The following is an 18346-nucleotide window of genomic DNA, read 5'->3' as shown; positions in this document are numbered from 1 at the left end:
TCTATGAGTTCTAGGAGAGCCAGTACTACACAGAGAAACCCTGCCTTGAAACATACACACACACACACACACACACACACACACACACACACACACACACACACACTCAAAACAAGAAAAGGTATATTTATATTGTAGCAGATCAAGAGTGCATGTTTATAAAAGGAAAAGACTAAAAATGTAGCCAGCCCCCAGGCTGTTTTATCTATTAAACCTTGGAACTCCCTGGTACTTTGTCACTAGTGTAGATACTCTAAAGGTATTCTGCAACTTCTTTTGTTCTAGTTTTCCTTCACATGGGTTAATTTATGTGAATTATAGGAAGCAGAGTCTGAGGCTTAGTTTAGGGTCTAAGAGGCCAATTAAGAAATGCCCTTGGGGTCCACACTGGGCAAGGGGAGGCAGTGAAGCCAGTTTGGGCAAAGAGATGGTGGAGCTATAGTGCTGGCCCGGTGATAGTGATAATGGTAGCCAGCTTCCCTGGGAGGTCTGAGTTTAGAAGAGCTGTTCTGTGCTCTCCTCAGCTGTCATGAGATGCCCCGGTTTTAATACTTTTATATTCATACATCCCTGGAAGGAGTGTAACCTTGGGGGAGGTATAGTTTGTCATTGACAAACGTTCTAGAAGGATCTGACAGCATAGCTGGTCTGCAGAAGAGGTCTCAGCTGGTGGGGATCTGGACAATGCACCTAGGTATGCAAGCATTATAAGCAATATACTGGAGAAAAACCAGAAGTACAGAAGTCATATGTACCTCAAGAGTAAGAAGTGCATTCCTCAGAATGCATAAGCTCAGAAATATATTTTTCAGTTGGATTGAGTGCTTATTACCTGAAAAATACATAACCTTAACAGAGAGGAAAGATACTATACTGTCTCTCAATCTTAGGAGAATTATTTGGTGGTATGTTCCATTGGATGTTTATAGAAGAAATTGTTGAAAGAACACTAGACCTTATTTTCACTTGGCATGTCCTAATGTCAGAGTTCAAATTGTTTGTATAAAAGAGTTAATTTTCCAAGCTAGGATCACATCATTAAAAAGTACCATTTTATTAAAAACTAATCTGGTTCTTGACTTTTGGACTAGGTGATTATTTTTTTTCTGGAAAGTAAGATTTTAGAGAAATGTATTGTTCTTGTTTAAGTGGTTATCTTTATAATCCCAATGAATTAAAAATTCTTTGAGAAACAATATTAGGACCATTGTTTTACATTCTGGACATCTTCTCCAACATATGGGTATGGTAAAGCCCATGTTCAGATTTTTTCTAATTTTTCCCTCCTCACTTTTAAAGTTTGCCATGGCTTCAGAGCTGAAATTATCAGACATGATATCTTAGTTTCTTTTCCTTTTGCTGTGATAAAACACTCTGACAAAAACAGCTTAAGAGAGAAAGGGTCTGTTACTGCAGGGAAGCAGCTGGTTACATCACATCCACTGTCAGGAAGGAGAGAGACATATTAATGCTCCCTTCATTTTCAGCTCCCTTTCTCCAGTTACGCAGTTTAGGCACCCATCCAAAGAAATGTCACCCAAGGTGAGCAGGTCTTCTCACCTCAATGTAATCGAGATAATCCTCCAGCGGGTTATCTCCCAGGATATTCTACATTCTACAAAGGTGACAACAAGATATGCTTAATATAGTGTTTGAGGGACACTTTGGGAAAAAAATTAAATTGCTCTTTTCTTTTCCCTGTCCTTTGGTCTATCCGAGTTCAAGTAAAGACTTTTACTCATTTTAGTAAAGGCTCAATTTCAAGCAAGGCTACAACCCACAGATAGACGGAGACCATCTATCTTTCTAATAGTGATAGTCAGTTTTAATTGTCGACATGATACAATCTAGAACCCCCTGGGAAAAATTATTCTAATCTCAGGAATTGTCTTGAGCAAGTTGGCCTGTGAGAGGTTGTCATAATCATGTTAATTAGTATGAGACAACTCAGCTTGTGTGTGTGTGGGGGGGGGTGGGCACTAGTCCCTGTGTTTTGGCCCTGAATTATTTTAGAGGAGAAACAGCTGAGTAGTAGGCACGCTAGCATATACATAGAATACCTGTCCTATACAGGCTCTGCCTTTCGAATATTGGATTTCTGTATCTTCTGTCATTTCTTCCTCACCTTCAATCTATTATGGCCTTTTTGACTTGTTTCTTTGATCTTGTTTTTCTTATGTATAGAGGTACTTGGGAAGTACAAACCATGAAACTCATCTCTTCACCTCTTAAACATCACAAGACCAATGTCAGAACCATATAATTGGTATTATATGGCCTTAGTATTGTGACTACTAAGTGAATAAGTCTTTGGATCCAAGAAGGTAGTGTTATTTCTTCAAAGCATAATTCACAGACCATAACATGTTTTATCACTCACCTGTTTGTTTAGGGCATCTTATTTAGATTTATTTAAGGATTTTCAGAATTATTGTGAAGTGACAGTTTCCAGAATTCTTGTAAAGAATAGACAAGGCCTGAGATTTGTTTGGCTCTGTAGTAATCTGGGAGTCAGTTGGTTAACCTTGCTGGATTTCGATTTTCTCATCTATAAAATGATTAATTAATTGGGTGACTTCTGAGCTTTGGGCTAGCTCTAAAATAAAATAGATTTTCATTTGCCTTGAAGTGGCACAATACCACAATTATCCTATTGAAGTTTTCTGCATCTTATATGCATTTGATCTTCTTTTGACCATATACACACAAGAAGAGTAACATTAGAGTGCCATTTGCATTGATCTTGAAAAAAATAAGACCAGCTCGCATTTTCCTAGATAAACAAGTGTGTTCACTTTAATGTTTTCCAAATGGGTAGACAAAGATATTTATTAAGGTTAAATAAACCTTGCAATTATTTTTGGATTATTATCAACTTGGAATTTCTTCCTCAGAATGTGACCATGTCATATAGGGTCACATTAAATAATTTTTAAAAAATATTTCAACATACTCCTTAGTTTGCTAAATCTTCTCAGTCTTCTGGATTTTTTCCACTTGCATTTTAAGATGTGAGTCTCTTAAGTCTCATATTCTGTTAGCATTCATCTGCAAGTATCAGAATTTAGTTTATTCTGAATTCACTAAATCACTGTTTATCTGCCCCTAGAGAGTTTTTTCCTCTTCTGACTTGAATAGTTGTGTCAGTATAAAATTTTTTTCTGGCAGGCCAAATGTAAAAGCCATTCATTATAAAGTTAGTTTGTACATACTGTATTTGCTTCAAAGAATTCATTCATAAGCCCTGTGTTTGCTGACAACTAGATTTGCTACCTCCTGCTAGCCATAAATAAAAGTAAGTGCTGGTATAATGGTATAATGGGGTTTGTGTCTTAGTTTGGGTTCTATTGCTGTGAAGAGACACCATGGTAATGGTAACTCTTATAAAGGCAAACATGTGATTGGGGCTGGCTTACAGTTCAGAGGTTTAGTCCATTATCATCATGGTGGGAACCATGACAGCATGCAGGCAGATGTGGTGCTGGAGGAGCAGAAAGTTCTACATCTTTATATGCAGGCAGTAGAAGGAAACTGTGTGCCACACTGGGTGTAGCTTGAGCATAGGAAATCTCAAAACTCACCGTTACCAGGATATACTTCTTCCAACAACGCCACACCTCTTAATAGTGCCACTTTATGGGCCAAGCATTCAAACACATGAGTCTTATGGAGGCTGTACCTATTCAAACCACCAGTTTGTATTTCCATTCTAGTCTTGGACCATTGGCCACTTTGTCTGAGGCATTTGTAGCAGAAACAGCTGATGACCAATCCTAGCAGTCTTTGGTTAGTCATGACTGAATACAGTGGATATGACAGTTAGCTTTAATGGTGAACTTGGGCCAACAAAGATGGCTCATCAGGTTAAGACACTTGGTGCCAAGTTCAATCCCTAGAATCCACATAGTAGAGGAAGAGAACCAACTATAGCATGTCGTGTCCTGACCACCACGCATGCTATAGCACAATGAGGCCCCTCTATATATACACTACAATATATTTTGAATTTTGAAACAACCTAAAATCAACCATGGAAGAGCTCAGTGAACAATTCTCTGGCTCGTGTTAGCCTAAGGACATTTCCTGTGAGACATTTGTCTTAGTTTGGCTGATTGAGATGGAATGGTCTATCCTGATGCAGATGACATTCCATTTCATGGGCAGGGCCCTGGATTATAAGGGAACTAAGCACTAAGCATGTACACATAAATTCCACTCTGCTCTTTACTGTGGATATGACTAGCTGCTTCAAGTTCCTGCAATGATGGACTGTAACTTAGAATTGTAATCTGAACAAACCCCCTTCTCCTTTAAAGTTGCTTTTTCTCAGGTATTTTATCACAACAGACATGAAACTTAATAGAGTGGGTGGGGGATAACCAAGTAGAAACCCCAACATGCTCTGATTTCTGGGGCCCTCTTGAAGAATCCAGGCAACTGCTTCCAAATGAGCTTTACCCCACAATCATAGCGAAAACTGGATCTGTGAATCCCAGGGCCACAGCTAAGACATTCTGTGTGCTGCATTTGTAAATAGTTATGTGTGGTAGTTCTTAGCCCACAGGAATAATATGCTCCTCTGTTTCAGACTGTAGGAGTCTGTAGTCTTTGAATTTTGAGAATATGTTTTAATATTCATAGATACAAAGGCTTATAAAGAAAACCAATTATATTGAATTACAGTTAAGTCAATTTAAAAAGATATACATAGTAATCTCCATGCTATTTTACTAGTGCATTAAGTACAATTAAATGGCAGATCTAGAACAGTCATAATTTTATAGTAATGACAGGCATAAATGCTATTTTTGAGATCTTTATAGGCACTGCGATAGGTAAAAGTCCATTATTTCTATTAGTAACAAAGCCTTTGGTTTTGCTAGTACTACTAAGCAATTTTACCTACATTTCTAATGTGTCACATTTCAGTTGAAGGCACATGATAACAAAGATGAAATTTATCTCATTCATGTTTAGAGAACTTCAAGAATTAATGGATCCCCTGGTTCAAATCTCCTAGTCAGGTTTAGAGCCATTATGATTTTCTAGTGCTTATTGGATGCCCACAAGTATGCCCCAAAATGCCCATATTAACTCTACCTCCTACCTGTTGAAGTAGACACTATTATTGTCCCCATTTTAAAAACAAATTGAAATAAGTTTCAAATAGGTAAGTACACTTTCCAGGATCATCCATCTATATTGGGTGGAGCTTTACTTAATCCTTGGTCCTTTGAATTTTTCAAATCGCTGTGTTTGAAATGCAGGGAGACTGCCTTTTTTTTTTTTCAGCATTGATGTGCTTCTTGTTCACATGACTTCAGAAAAAAAAAAAACCATGGTCTGCTTCAGCTGAAGGATAATAAGTTCTCACATCTTTCTCCTCTGCTGATATGAAGATAATTTTTTTTATTTTTTATTTTTTTATTAACTTGAGTATTTCTTATATACATTTCGAGTGTTATTCCCTTTCCCGGTTTCCGGGCAAACATCCCCCTCCCCCTCCCCTTCCTTATGGGTGTTCCCCTCCCCACCCTCCCCCCATTGCCGCCCTCCCCCCATAGTCTAGTTCACTGGGGGTTCAGTCTTAGCAGGACCCAGGGCTTCCCCTTCCACTGGTGCTCTTACTAGGATACAAAGATAAATTTTTATTGGTACCTCAGCTACATACCTACACAAACAAAACTCCTTAATTTTCTTCTGATAATTGTGCCACGAGGAAGCTACCTTTAGGAAAGGACCACAGTACAAAGATAACATTTGAAAATATATTTGTCATAAGGTAATGCTTATTTTTAATCAAACTGGAAGAAGCACAGTAAGATAATGGTATGTTGGTAGGCATTTAAGATAATACAAACTTTTGTAATTTTTGCTTATGAAAACATCTTTTTTTTTCTTTTTTGACACAAGAACACATTTAATGCAACATGCAGCTCTGTGGCCTGACCTGGGATTTCTCCCCACAATCCCACAATGCTATTTGCAGAACCCCTTTTCCATGGCCTCAGTCACTTCAGGGTGTAGAAAGCGTCTGGCCAAACATTCGATGTCATCCAGTATTAGGCGGCACAAGGACCTGTCATAATCCCTCTGTAGTTGTTCCAGGACCCTGCTGGCATCTCCTATACTGAAGTGAGGGGCCAGGCCTTTGGAGATCAGCTGCCAGATGGGGATGGCTGGGGAGTCGCCCAGTCTCTGGGCAGACCCTTCTTACAGTAGCACCTTCTCCCAAGGCTTAACAACTAGGTTGAGTTTAGAGTTGGGGCCAATGTTGTAATCTGACAGTCCCTTCTCATCTGCTAGGGCCTTGCCCTTGAACAGCAGACATTGCTGGCACACAGGGACATTCAGCTTATCTGTGACCAGGTGCTTCAGTGTAGACACTAGCTCGTCCTCAGCCTCCTGTAGGCTGCACTCACTGCCCTGGAGCGCTTTCATGGTCGGCTGCATGGTGTCCACAGCACCGTCCACTATGGCCAACGCATACCCCAACGGTCTCTTACTGCGCGACGCTGCCCTGGGCGCGGGCCAGAACCACCTATCGCAGCCGGAAGCCGTGAAAGGAGCACCAAAAACCATCTTTTATTTAACCTAGTAATAATATAAGATAGTCTATTCACAGTTTGATATTTACAAATGGAAATAGTTTTAGAAAATTCCACTGGCTAGGCTAGGAAGTAAAATCTTGATGGGATAGATTCCTCTACCTAACTCCTCAGTGTCATGGCTTTTCCTCAGCCTCCTGACCTCACTTACTTTACAATATTCTAATTTTTAGAGATTTTTCAGAGAATCTAGAATAAGACTTACTATGAATGTGGCAAGGATACTGGTTGTAATACTTCTCCATGGAATAAAGTAAGTTGCCTTTGTTAAAGTTCTTTAGATTTTCCATTTATAACTATTAGCATTCAAAATGGCTGATCCTGGTTCATTATTGAATATATGCTATGCTAGTCATTGCTTTCCCTTGTAATTTCTCATATTTCTACCCATAAAAGTCTGAATGTGTTCAGTCCTTTGAAGATGTGTTGGGCCTTCTTTTCTGTTCCTAAGAACAGTGCATTCTTAAGGCTACTTTCATTTGGAGTTTGAATTTTAAAATGCAGCCATTAGTTCCAATTTCTTTCTAACAACGTTCTTAAACTTTGGGATGGTTTCTGAAAGATTTTTCTCAAAGGAGGTATTTTTACCTTCTGAAGTGTTAAGATTCCTGCTGTCTCTCCCGTCCTGTTTATTAAATTCGCCGAGCTGATTTCAGAGTTCATGCATTTCCTTTCTTTCTCTTCATTTTTCTCTAAAGGTGGCTAAACATTTGTTCCCAGCTGAGCTCCTCTCCTAGCTGCAGGGAAGCGTTCATCAGTTTCTGCTGCTATTGGCTCTGCCTTCTTGAGCAAGAACCTGTCACAGCACACATCCTGCTTGTCGAAATGCTGTTTTCACACGTTATTAGGATTTCAGCAGGACTAGAGCAAAGTTTACTCCTGTGCTATTTGGAAAGATAGGTTTGCTGAAGGGATAAGGCAAACAAGATTTCAGCAAAGATGTTTGTTTCAGAAGTCTATACAAATAGAGTCTGTTCTTGTGCCTTTCATCTTCAGCATGTTACAGAGGCCTGGGATTATTTAATTAGGATACTTATAAGGATTTTCTTTTTGATGATATCTTTTGTTTTGCCATTGCTCAGGCTAACCTGAAATTTGCTATGTGTGTGGCCAAAATTCCCAGCAATTTTCCTGCTTCATCATCCTGGGTACTGGGATGATAGAAGTGAACCACCATATCTGGCTTAATTATATCTTTTAAATGAAACTGATAAGAAAAGAAAAGGTACATATGTATGTGCATATGTGTGTGGTAGGGAGGAAGTACTGTATTGATCTTTCTGTTTGATGCTTTTGATTCTTTGCATTTGTCTGTGGATCCAGGCATCATTTGGTATCTTCTTTATTCTAGTACCTGTATTTTTTGTTGTTCTTGTCAAATACCTTGTATTTTTACATTAGATTTTTAAACAATACAAGAAATTAGTAATCACACAGTATTTTATTTTTATACTGCTTAAAGATCAAACTCAGGGCCTTATATGTAATAGGGAAAACAGGTCTACTGTTGAGCAATTTCCTTAGTCCTTGCTTCTTTGAGACTTGGTCACCTAAGGAATTCAGTGTGGCTTTGAACTAGTTTGGAATCCCAGGCTAGCCTTGAATGTGCAATCCTTCTACTTGTGCCTCTTAAGTGCTGGGATGAGTGCTGGGATGATAGATGTGCCAATATCTATAAATGAATTTATTAACTTCACCCCTTACCCCTCCCCAAGTACATGGAATGTCATTCCAGAACCTTCATTGTTCCTCATAGTAAGTTAGATATTATTTATTGGAATTCCTTTATCCATGACAATTTTCCTTGTTGCTTTAAAGATTTTATGTCTTGTCTTTGTAAGGATTTGTGTGTGCAGGTATAAATGCATATGGAGGCTACAAAAGGATGTGAGGTATCCTACCTTATTACTCCTTGCCTTGTTTCTTTGAAACAGAGTTTCTCACTGAGCCCAGAGCTAGCCTAGCAGCCAATTATCTTGTCTGCCCCTAACAGCACCAGACTTACAGGCATGCAGCCATACCTGACTCTTTATGTAGGTGCTGGAATCTAAATTAGCTCTTTAGGTTAAGTAACAAGTGCTTTTACCCACTGAGCCATCTCTCCAGTGTGAGCCTTCAACATTCTAAGTATGATGTGCCTGAGCTTGGACCTCTGTCTTCAGCCTGCTTTAAATTCATTGAGGTTCTTAGTTATATAGAGTTAATACTATTCATCAAATTCAAGGAATTTTCAACAATGATTTCTTTGAACATTTTTATGTTTATCTTCAGGGGCTCTTATTACATGTTTTATATACTGGTGTCTTAATGTTGTCTGTCATTTAATTAGCATTCTGTACATAGTTCTTTATCCCTTTCACTTTGCTCCTTATATTGCGTTAATAGAGATATCAGTCTGGATTGAGATCTGCTTACTTTGACCTTCAATGAAGTTCTCAGTTTGGTGATTGAATTTTCCTTCTTTAGAATTTAGTTCTGTTTGTTGTTTTACAATAATTCCTGTTTATACTCTCCTTTTGATACATTATCATGCCTTTTTGGTTTTTGCATAATTCTGTTTTGTGATTTTTAACAGATTTTCATTTAGTTGTTTTGTATGCGTGTGGGTGTGCATGTCGTAGCCCCTGTGCGAAGGTCAGAGGACAACTTGTAAGGTCCTAGGATTGAACTCAGTTGTCCACGCTTTGAAAGCAGCTTTCCCCAATGTACCATCTGGCTGACCCTACTTGTTTATTTTTAATTAACAGAGAAAATGTTTCATTATGGTCTTTTGAGACATGGTTTGTCTTTGTCAATCCTCCTGCTCCCATTTTCACCTCTCACTCTCTTTGCTTCCTGCTTTCTGCCCTTTCATCCCCAGTAGTTCTGATTTTTCATTTTGAAACATGGCTTCCTTTAGAGTGTGTGTGTGTGTGTGTGTGTGTGTGTGTGTGTGTGTGTGCGCGCGCGCGCGTGTGTATATATATATATATATGTATATGTATATGTATATGTATATATATATATATATGGCTTTTTAAAAGTCATCGGCTTTTAAGTTCAGTATTAGGTCTTTTCAAAAGTAGATAATACTGCCTGCTGTTCCCTGTCTTATGATTTACCCTGTACTATTTCTTCTCAGGTTTTCTGTGTTTTACTGAAAAGATGGTCATTTGAGGTAGTTTATTATTGCAGCCGTGTTTATTGATTTCCCTCCCACCTCTGGGCCTGCTGCTTGTGTAACTTTCATGTTAGTTTTCTGACTTGGTTGGACTACAGTGAAGTCTGTGTCACTATATTGTGCCACTCTTAATATGGCTCCTTCAAGGGCACAGCCCTAGGTAGGGGCACTTACTTTAATCTCCCCATGAATAACTGTTACAGCTGAGCTCTTGAACTATCTTGCACTTTGCTATCCCTGTCATGCTTCTAATTAATCTTGCTGTGTGGGTGTTACACCTAGTTGTTAGTCTCCATTATTAACTGATAGGTCTAAACTACTTTTTACATGTTTTTTATAGATTTCTTTATTTACATTTCAAATGTTATTCCCTTTCCCGGTTTCCTCTCTGTAAGCCCCCTATTCTCTCCCCCTCCCCCATAAGGGTATCCCCCCACATTCACCCCCTTATCCCCCCCCAACATTTCCCTGCCTTGGGTGTCCAACCTTGGCAGGACCAAGGGCTTCCCCTTCCACTGGTGCCCAACAAGGCCATCCTCTGCTACATATGCAGTTGGAGCCCTGGGTCTGTCCATATATAGTCTTTGGATGGTGGTTTAGTCCCTGGGAGCTCTGGTTGGTCGGCATTGTTGTTCTTATGGGGTTGCAAGCCCCTTCAGCTCTTTCAATCTTTTCTCTAATTTCACCAACAGGGCTCCAGTTCTCAGTTCACCTCTGTATTTGACATGCTCTGATTGTGTCTCTCAGGAGAGATCTACATCCAGTCCCTTTTAGCATGCATTTTTTTAGCTTCATCAATCTTATCTAGTTTTGGTGACTATATATATATATATATATATATATATGGGCCACATGTGGGGCAGGCTCTGAAAGGCCGTTCCTTGAGTCTATGCTCCAATCTTTGCCTTCATATCCCCTCCTATGAATATTTTCCCCCTTTAAGAAGGAATGAAGCATCTGCACTTTGGTCTTCCTTCTTCTTGAGCTTCATGTGGTTTGTGAATTTTATCTTGGGTATTCTGAGTTGTTTTGCGAATATCCACTTATCAATGAGTGCATACCAGGTGTGTTTTTCTATGATTGAGTAATCTCACTCAGGATGATATTTTCTAGTTCCATCCATTTGCCTATGAATTCATGAAGTCATTGTTTTTTTATAGCTGAGTAGTATTCCATTGTGTAGATGTACCACATTTTCTGTATCCATTCCTCTGTTGAAGGGCATCTGGGTTCTTTCCAGCTTCTGGCTATTATAAATAAGGCTGCTATGAACATAGTGGAGCACGTGTCTTCGTTGTATGTTGGAGCTTCTTTTGGGTATATTCCCAGGAGAGGTATAGCTGGGTCCTCAGGTAGTGTAATGTCTAATTTTCTGAGGACCCTCCAGACTGATTTTCAGAATGGTTGTACTAGTCTGCAATCCCACCAACAATGGAGGAGTGTTCCTCTTTCTCCACATCCTCACCAGCATCTGCTGTCACCTGAGTTTTTGATCTTAGCAATTCTGAATAGTGTGAGGTGGAATCTCAGGGTTGTTTTGATTTGTATTTCCCTGATGACTAAGGATGTTGAACATTTCTTTAGGAGATTCTCAGCCATTCGATATTTCTCAGCTGTGAATTATTTGTTTAGCTCTGTACCCCATTTTAATAGGATTATTTGGCTCCGTGGAGTCTAACTTCTTGAGTTCTTTGTATATTTTGGATATTAGCCTTCTATCAGTTGTGGGATTGGTAAAGATCTTTTCCCAATCTGTTGGTTGCCATTTTGTCTTAATGACAGTGTCCTTTGCCTTGTAGAAGCTTTACAGGTTTATGAGATCCCATTTGTCGATTCTTGATCTTAGAGCATAAGCCATTGGTGTTCTGTTCAGGAAATTTTCTGCACTGCCCATGTGTTTGAGATTCTTCTCCGCTTTTATTTTTCTATTAGTTTGAGTGTATCTGGTTTGATGTGGAGGTCCTTGATCCACTTGGGCTTAAGCTTTGTACAGGGTGATAAGCATGGATCGATCTGCATTCTTCTACATGTTGACCTCCAGTTGAACCAGCACCATTTGCTGAAAATGCTATCTTTTTTCCATTGGATGGTTTTGGCTCCTTTCTCAAAAATCAAGTGATCATAGGTGTGTGGGTTCATTTCTGGGTCTTCAATTCTATTCCACTGGTCTATCTGTCTGTCTCTGTACCAATACCATACAGTTTTTATCACTATTGCTCTGTAATACTGCTTGAGTTCAGGGATAATGATCCCCCCCAGAAGTCCTTTTATTGTTGAGGATAGTTTTAGCTATCCTGGGTTTTTTGTTATTCCAAATGAATTTGCAAATTGTTCGGTCTAACTCTCTGAATAATTGGATTGGTATTTTGATGGGGATTGCATTGAATCTGTAGATTGCTTTTGGTAAAACGGCCATTTTTGCTATATTAATCCTGCCAATCCATGAGCATGGGAGATGTTTCCATCTTCTGAGATCTTCTTCAGTTTCTTTCTTCAGAGACTTGAAGTTCTTAACATACAGATCTTTCACTTGCTTGGTTAAAGTCACACCAAGGTATTTTATATTATTTGGGACTATTATGAAGGGTGTCGTTTCCCAATTTCTTTCTCAGCCTGTTCATCTTTTGGGTAGAGGAAGGCTTTTGATTTGTATGAGTTAATTTATACCTAGTCACTTTGCTGAAGGTCTTTATCAGGCTTAGTATTTCTCCGGTGGAACTTTTGGGGTCACTTAAATATACTATCATATCATCTGCAAATAGTGATATTTTGAAGTCTTTCTTTCTAATTTGTATCCCCTTGACCTCCTTTCACTGTCTGATTGCTCTAGCTAGGACTTGGAGAACTATATTAAATAAGTAGGGAGAGAGTGGGCAGCCTTGTCTAGTCCCTGATTTTAGAGGGATTGCTTCAGTTTCCCTCCATTTAGTTTGATGTTAACTACTAGTTTGCTGTATATGGCTTTTACTATGTTTAGGTATGGGCTTGAATTTCTATTCTTTCCATGACTTTTATCATGAAGAGTGTTGAATTTTGTCAAATGCTTTCTCAGCCTCTAATGAAATGACCATGTGGTTCTTATCTTTCAGTTTGTTTATATAGTGGATTACTTTGATGGTTTTCCGTATATTAAACCATCCCTGCATGCCTGGGATGAAGCCTACTTGATCATGGTGGATGATTGTTTTGATGTGCTCTTGGATTCGGTTTGCCAGAATTTTATTGAGTATTTTTGCGTCGATATTCATAAGGGAAATTGGTCTGAAGTTCTCTTTCCTTGTTGGGTCTTTGTGTGGTTTAGGTATAAGAGTAATTGTGGCTTCATAGAAGGAATTCGGTAGTGCTCCGTCTGTTTCAATTGTGTGGAATAGTTTAGATAGTATTGGTATGAGGTCTTCTATGAAGGTCTGATAGAATTCTGCACTAAACCCGTCTGGTCCTGGGCTCTTTTTGGTTGGGAGACCTTTAATGACTGCTTCTATTTCTTTAGGAGTTATGGAGTTGTTTAAATGGTCTTTGGTACCTGGTATTTGTCTAGAAAATTGTCCATTTCCTCCAAATTTTCCAGTTTTGTTGAATATAGGCTTTTATAGTAGGATCTGATGATTTTTTGAATTTCCTCTGAATCTGTAGTTATGTCTCCCTTTTCATTTCTCATTTTGTTAATTTGTACACACTCTCTGTGCCCTCTGCTTAGTCTGGCTAAGGGTTTATCTATTTTGTTGATTTTCTCAAAGAATCAGGTTTTGGTTTTCGTGATTCTTTGTAAAATTCTTTCTCTTTCTACTTGTTTGATTTCAGCTCTGAGTTTGATTATTTCCTGCCTTCTACTCCTCCTGGGTGTGTTTGCTTCTTTTTGTTCTAGAGCTTTTAGGTGTGTTGTCAAGCTGCTGATATATGCTCTGTCCTGTTTCTTTCTGCAGGCACTCAGAGCTATGAGTTTTCCTCTTAGCACAGCTTTCATTGTGTCCCATAAGTTTGGTTATGTTGTACCTTCATTTTCACCAAATTCTAAGAAGTCTTTAATTTCTTTCTTTATTTCTTCCTTGACGAAGTTGTCATTGAGTAGAGCATTGTTTAACTTCCAGGTATATGTGGGCATTCTTTCCTTATTGTTTTTATTGAAGACCAGTCTTAGTCTGTGGTGGTATGATAAGGTGCATGGGATTATTTCTATCTTTCTGTATCCGTTGATGCCTGTTTTGTGACTGATTATATGGTCCATTTTGGAGAGGCGGTGAGAAGAAGGTATATCCTTTTTTTTTTTTCTAAGTCCGTTAAGTCCGTTTGGTTCATAACTTCTGTTAGTCTATGTCTCTGTTTAATTTCTGTTTCCATAATCTGTCCATTGATGAGAGTGGGGTGTTGAAATCTCCTACTATTATTGTGGGAGGTGCAATGTGTGCTTTGAGCTTTAGTAAGGTTTCTTTTATGTATGTAGGTGCCCTTGTATTTGGAGCATAGATATTTAGGATTGAGAGTTCATCTTGGTGGATTTTCCTTTGATGAATATGAAGTGTCCTTCCTTATCTTTTTTGATGACTTTTGGTTGAAAATTGATTTTATTTGATATTAGAATGGCTACTCTTGCTTGCTTCTTCAGACCATTTGATTGGAAAGTGTTTTTCCAGCCTTTTACTCTGAGGTAGTGTCTGTCTTTGTCTCTGAGGTGTGTTTCCTGTAGGCAAAAAAATGCTGGGTCCTTTTTATGTATCCAGTCTGTTAATCTCTGTCTTTTTATTGGGGAATTAAGTCCATTGATTTTGAGAGATATTAAGGAATAGTGATTGTTGCTTCCTTCTATTTTTTTATTTGGAGGTGGGAATATGTTTGTGTGCTTCTCTTCTTTTGGCTTTGTTGCAAAAAGATTACTTTCTTGCTTTTTCTAGGGCGTAGCTTACCTCTTGTGTTGTGCTTTGCCATTTATTATCCTTTGTAGGGCTGGATTTGTAGAAAGAAACTGTGTAAATTTGGTTTCGACGTGGAATATCTTGGTTTCTCGATCTATGTTAATTGAGGGTTTTGCTGGATACAATAAACTGAGCTGTTATTTGTGTTCTCTTAGGGTCTGTATGACATCTGTCCAGGATCTTCTGGCTTTCATAGTTTCTGGCGAAAAGTCTGGTGTGATTCTGATAGGTCTGCCTTTATATGATACTTGACCTTTCTCCCTTACTGCTTTTAATATTCTTTCTTTATTTTGTGCGTTTGGTGTTTTGACTATTATGTGACGGAAGGAGTTTCTTTTCTGGTCCAATCTATTTGGAGTTCTGTAGGCTTCTTGTATGCCTATGGGTATCTCTTTTTTTAGGTTAGAGAAGTTTTCTTCTATAATTTTTTTGAAGATATTTACTGGTCCTTTGAGCTGGGAGTCTTCACTCTCTTCTATACCTATTATCCTTAGGTTTGATCTTCTCATTGAGTCCTGGATTTCCTGTATGTTTTGAATCAGTAGCTTTTTCCGTTTTACATTATCTTTGACAGTTGTGTTGATGATTTCTATGGAATCTTCTGCTCCTGAGATTTTCTCTTCTCTTGCTTGTATTCTGTTGGTGATACTCACATCTCTGACTCCTGATCTCTTCCCTAGGTTTTCTATCTCCAGGGTTGTCTCCCTTTGTGCTTTCTTTATTGTTTCTATTTCCATTTTAACTCCTGGATGGTTTTGTTTATTTCCTTCTCCTGTTTGGTTGTTTTATTTATTTATTTATTTATTTATTTATTTTTTTATTAACTTGAGTATTTCTTATATACATTTCGAGTGTTATTCCCTTTCCCGGTTTCCGGGCAAACATCCCCCTCCCCCTCCCCTTCCTTATGGGTGTTCCCCTCCCAACCCTCCCCCCATTGCCGCCCTCCCCCCATAGACTAGTTCACTGGGGGTTCAGTCTTAGCAGGACCCAGGGCTTCCCCTTCCACTGGTGCTCTTACTAGGATATTCATTGCTACCTATGGGGTCAGAGTCCAGTGTCAGTCCATGTATAGTCTTTAGGTAGTGGCTTAGTCCCTGGAAGCTCTGGTTGCTTGGCATTGTTGTACTTTTGGGGTCTCGAGCCCCTTCAAGCTCTTCCAGTTCTTTCTCTGATTCCTTCAATAGGGGACCTATTCTCAGTTCAGTGGTTTGCTGCTGGCATTCGCCTCTGTGTTTGCTGTATTCTGGCTGTGTCTCTCAGGAGCGATCTACATCCAGCTCCTGTCGGTCTGCACTTCTTTGCTTCATCCATCTTGTCTAATTGGGTGGCTGTATATGTATGGGCCACATGTGGGGCAGGCTCTGAATGGGTGTTCCTTCAATCTCTGTTTTAATCTTTGCCTCTCCCTTCCCTGTCAGGGGTATTCTTCTTCCTCATTTAAAGAAGGAGTGAAGCATTCATATTTTGATCATCCGTCTTGAGTTTCCTTTGTTCTAGGGATCTAGGGTAATTCAAGCATTTGGGCTAATAGCCACTTATCAATGAGTGCATACCATGTATGTCTTTCTGTGATTGGGTTAGCTCACTCAGGATGATATTTTCCAGTTCTAACCATTTGCCTACGAATTTCATAAACTCGTTGTTTTTGATAGCTGAGTAATATTCCATTGTGTAGATGTACCACATTTTCTGTATCCAATCCTCTGTTGAAGGGCATCTGGGTTCTTTCCATTTTCTGGCTATTATAAATAAGGCTGCGATGAACATAGTGGAGCACGTGTCTCTTTTATATGTTGAGGCATCTTTTGGGTATATGCCCAAGAGAGGTATAGCTGGATCCTCAGGCAGTTCAATGTCCAATTTTCTGAGGAACCTCCAGACTGATTTCCAGAATGGTTTTACCAGTCTGCAATCCCACCAACAATGGAGGAGTGTTCCTCTTTCTCCACATCCTCGCCAGCATCTGCTGTCACCTGAGTTTTTGATCTTAGCCATTCTGACTGGTGTGAGGTGGAATCTCAGGGTTGTTTTGATTTGCATTTCCCTTATGACTAAAGATGTTGAACATTTCTTTAGGTGTTTCTCAGCCATTCGGCATTCCTCAGCTGTGAATTCTTTGTTTAGCTCTGAACCCCATTTTTTAATAGGGTTATTTCTTTCCCTGCGGTCTAACTTCTTGAGTTCTTTGTATATTGTGGATATAAGGCCTCTATCTGTTGTAGGATTGGTAAAGATCTTTTCCCAATCTGTTGGTTGCCGTTTTGTCCTAACCACAGTGTCCTTTGCCTTACAGAAGCTTTGCAGTTTTATGAGATCCCATTTGTCGATTCTTGATCTTAGAGCATAAGCCATTGGTGTTTTGTTCAGGAAATTTTTTCCAGTGCCCATGTGTTCCAGATGCTTCCCTAGTTTTTCTTCTATTAGTTTGAGTGTGTCTGGTTTGATGTGGAGGTCCTTGATCCACTTGGACTTAAGCTTTGTACAGGGTGATAAGCATGGATCGATCTGCATTCTTCTACATGTTGCCCTCCAGTTGAACCAGCACCATTTGCTGAAAATGCTATCTTTTTTCCATTGGATGGTTTTGGCTCCTTTGTCAAAAATCAAGTGACCATAGGTGTGTGGGTTCATTTCTGGGTCTTCAATTCTATTCCATTGGTCTATCTGTCTGTCTCTGTACCAATACCATGCAGTTTTTATCACTATTGCTCTGTAATACTGCTTGAGTTCAGGGATAGTGATTCCCCCTGAAGTCCTTTTATTGTTGAGGATAGCTTTAGCTATCCTGGGTTTTTTGTTATTCCAGATGAATTTGCAAATTGTTCTGTCTAACTCTTTGAAGAATTGGATTGGTATTTTGATGGGGATTGCATTGAATCTGTAGATTGCTTTTGGTAAAATGGCCATTTTTACTATATTAATCCTGCCAATCCATGAGCATGGGAGATCTTTCCATCTTCTGAGGTCTTCTTCAATTTCTTTCCTCAGTGTCTTGAAGTTCTTATTGTACAGATGTTTTACTTGCTTGGTTAAAGTCACACCGAGGTACTTTATATTATTTGGGTCTATTATGAAGGGTGTCGTTTCCCTAATTTCTTTCTCGGCTTGTTTCTCTTTTGTATAGAGGAAGGCAACTGATTTATTTGAGTTAATTTTATACCCAGCCACTTTGCTGAAGTTGTTTATCAGCTTTAGTAGTTCTCTGGTGGAACTTTTGGGATCACTTAAATATACTATCATGTCATCTGCAAATAGTGATATTTTGACCTCTTCTTTTCCGATCTGTATCCCTTTGATCTCCTTTTGTTGTCTGATTGCTCTGGCTAGAACTTCAAGAACTATATTGAATAAGTAGGGAGAGAGTGGGCAGCCTTGTCTAGTCCCTGATTTTAGTGGGATTGCTTCAAGTTTCTCTCCATTTAGTTTAATGTTAGCAACTGGTTTGCTGTATATGGCTTTTACTATGTTTAGGTATGGGCCTTGAATTCCTATTCTTTCCAGGACTTTTATCATGAAGGGGTGTTGAATTTTGTCAAATGCTTTCTCAGCATCTAATGAAATGATCATGTGGTTCTGTTCTTTCAGTTTGTTTATATAATGGATCACGTTGATGGTTTTCCGTATATTAAACCATCCCTGCATGCCTGGGATGAAGCCTACTTGAT

The 18346-nt window shown here is 39.0% G+C and overlaps 1 protein-coding gene and 1 pseudogene across 1 annotated transcript in view; one reads left to right on the top strand and one right to left on the bottom strand.

The window, feature by feature from the left end:
- Map3k15 (mitogen-activated protein kinase kinase kinase 15) overlaps positions 1–18346 on the top strand; it is a 145604-nt gene that overhangs the window by 28761 nt on the left and 98497 nt on the right. The gene's annotated exons all lie outside the window — the stretch shown is intronic.
- On the bottom strand, positions 5945–6468 carry Ubl4a-ps1 (ubiquitin-like 4A, pseudogene; annotated as a pseudogene).

The sequence above is a fragment of the Rattus norvegicus genome, chromosome X, assembly GCF_036323735.1.
Source record: "Rattus norvegicus strain BN/NHsdMcwi chromosome X, GRCr8, whole genome shotgun sequence".
NCBI lineage: Eukaryota > Metazoa > Chordata > Mammalia > Rodentia > Muridae > Rattus > Rattus norvegicus.
Note: the sequence above shows the minus strand (reverse complement) of the source record. Positions and strands in the feature narration are given on the sequence as shown.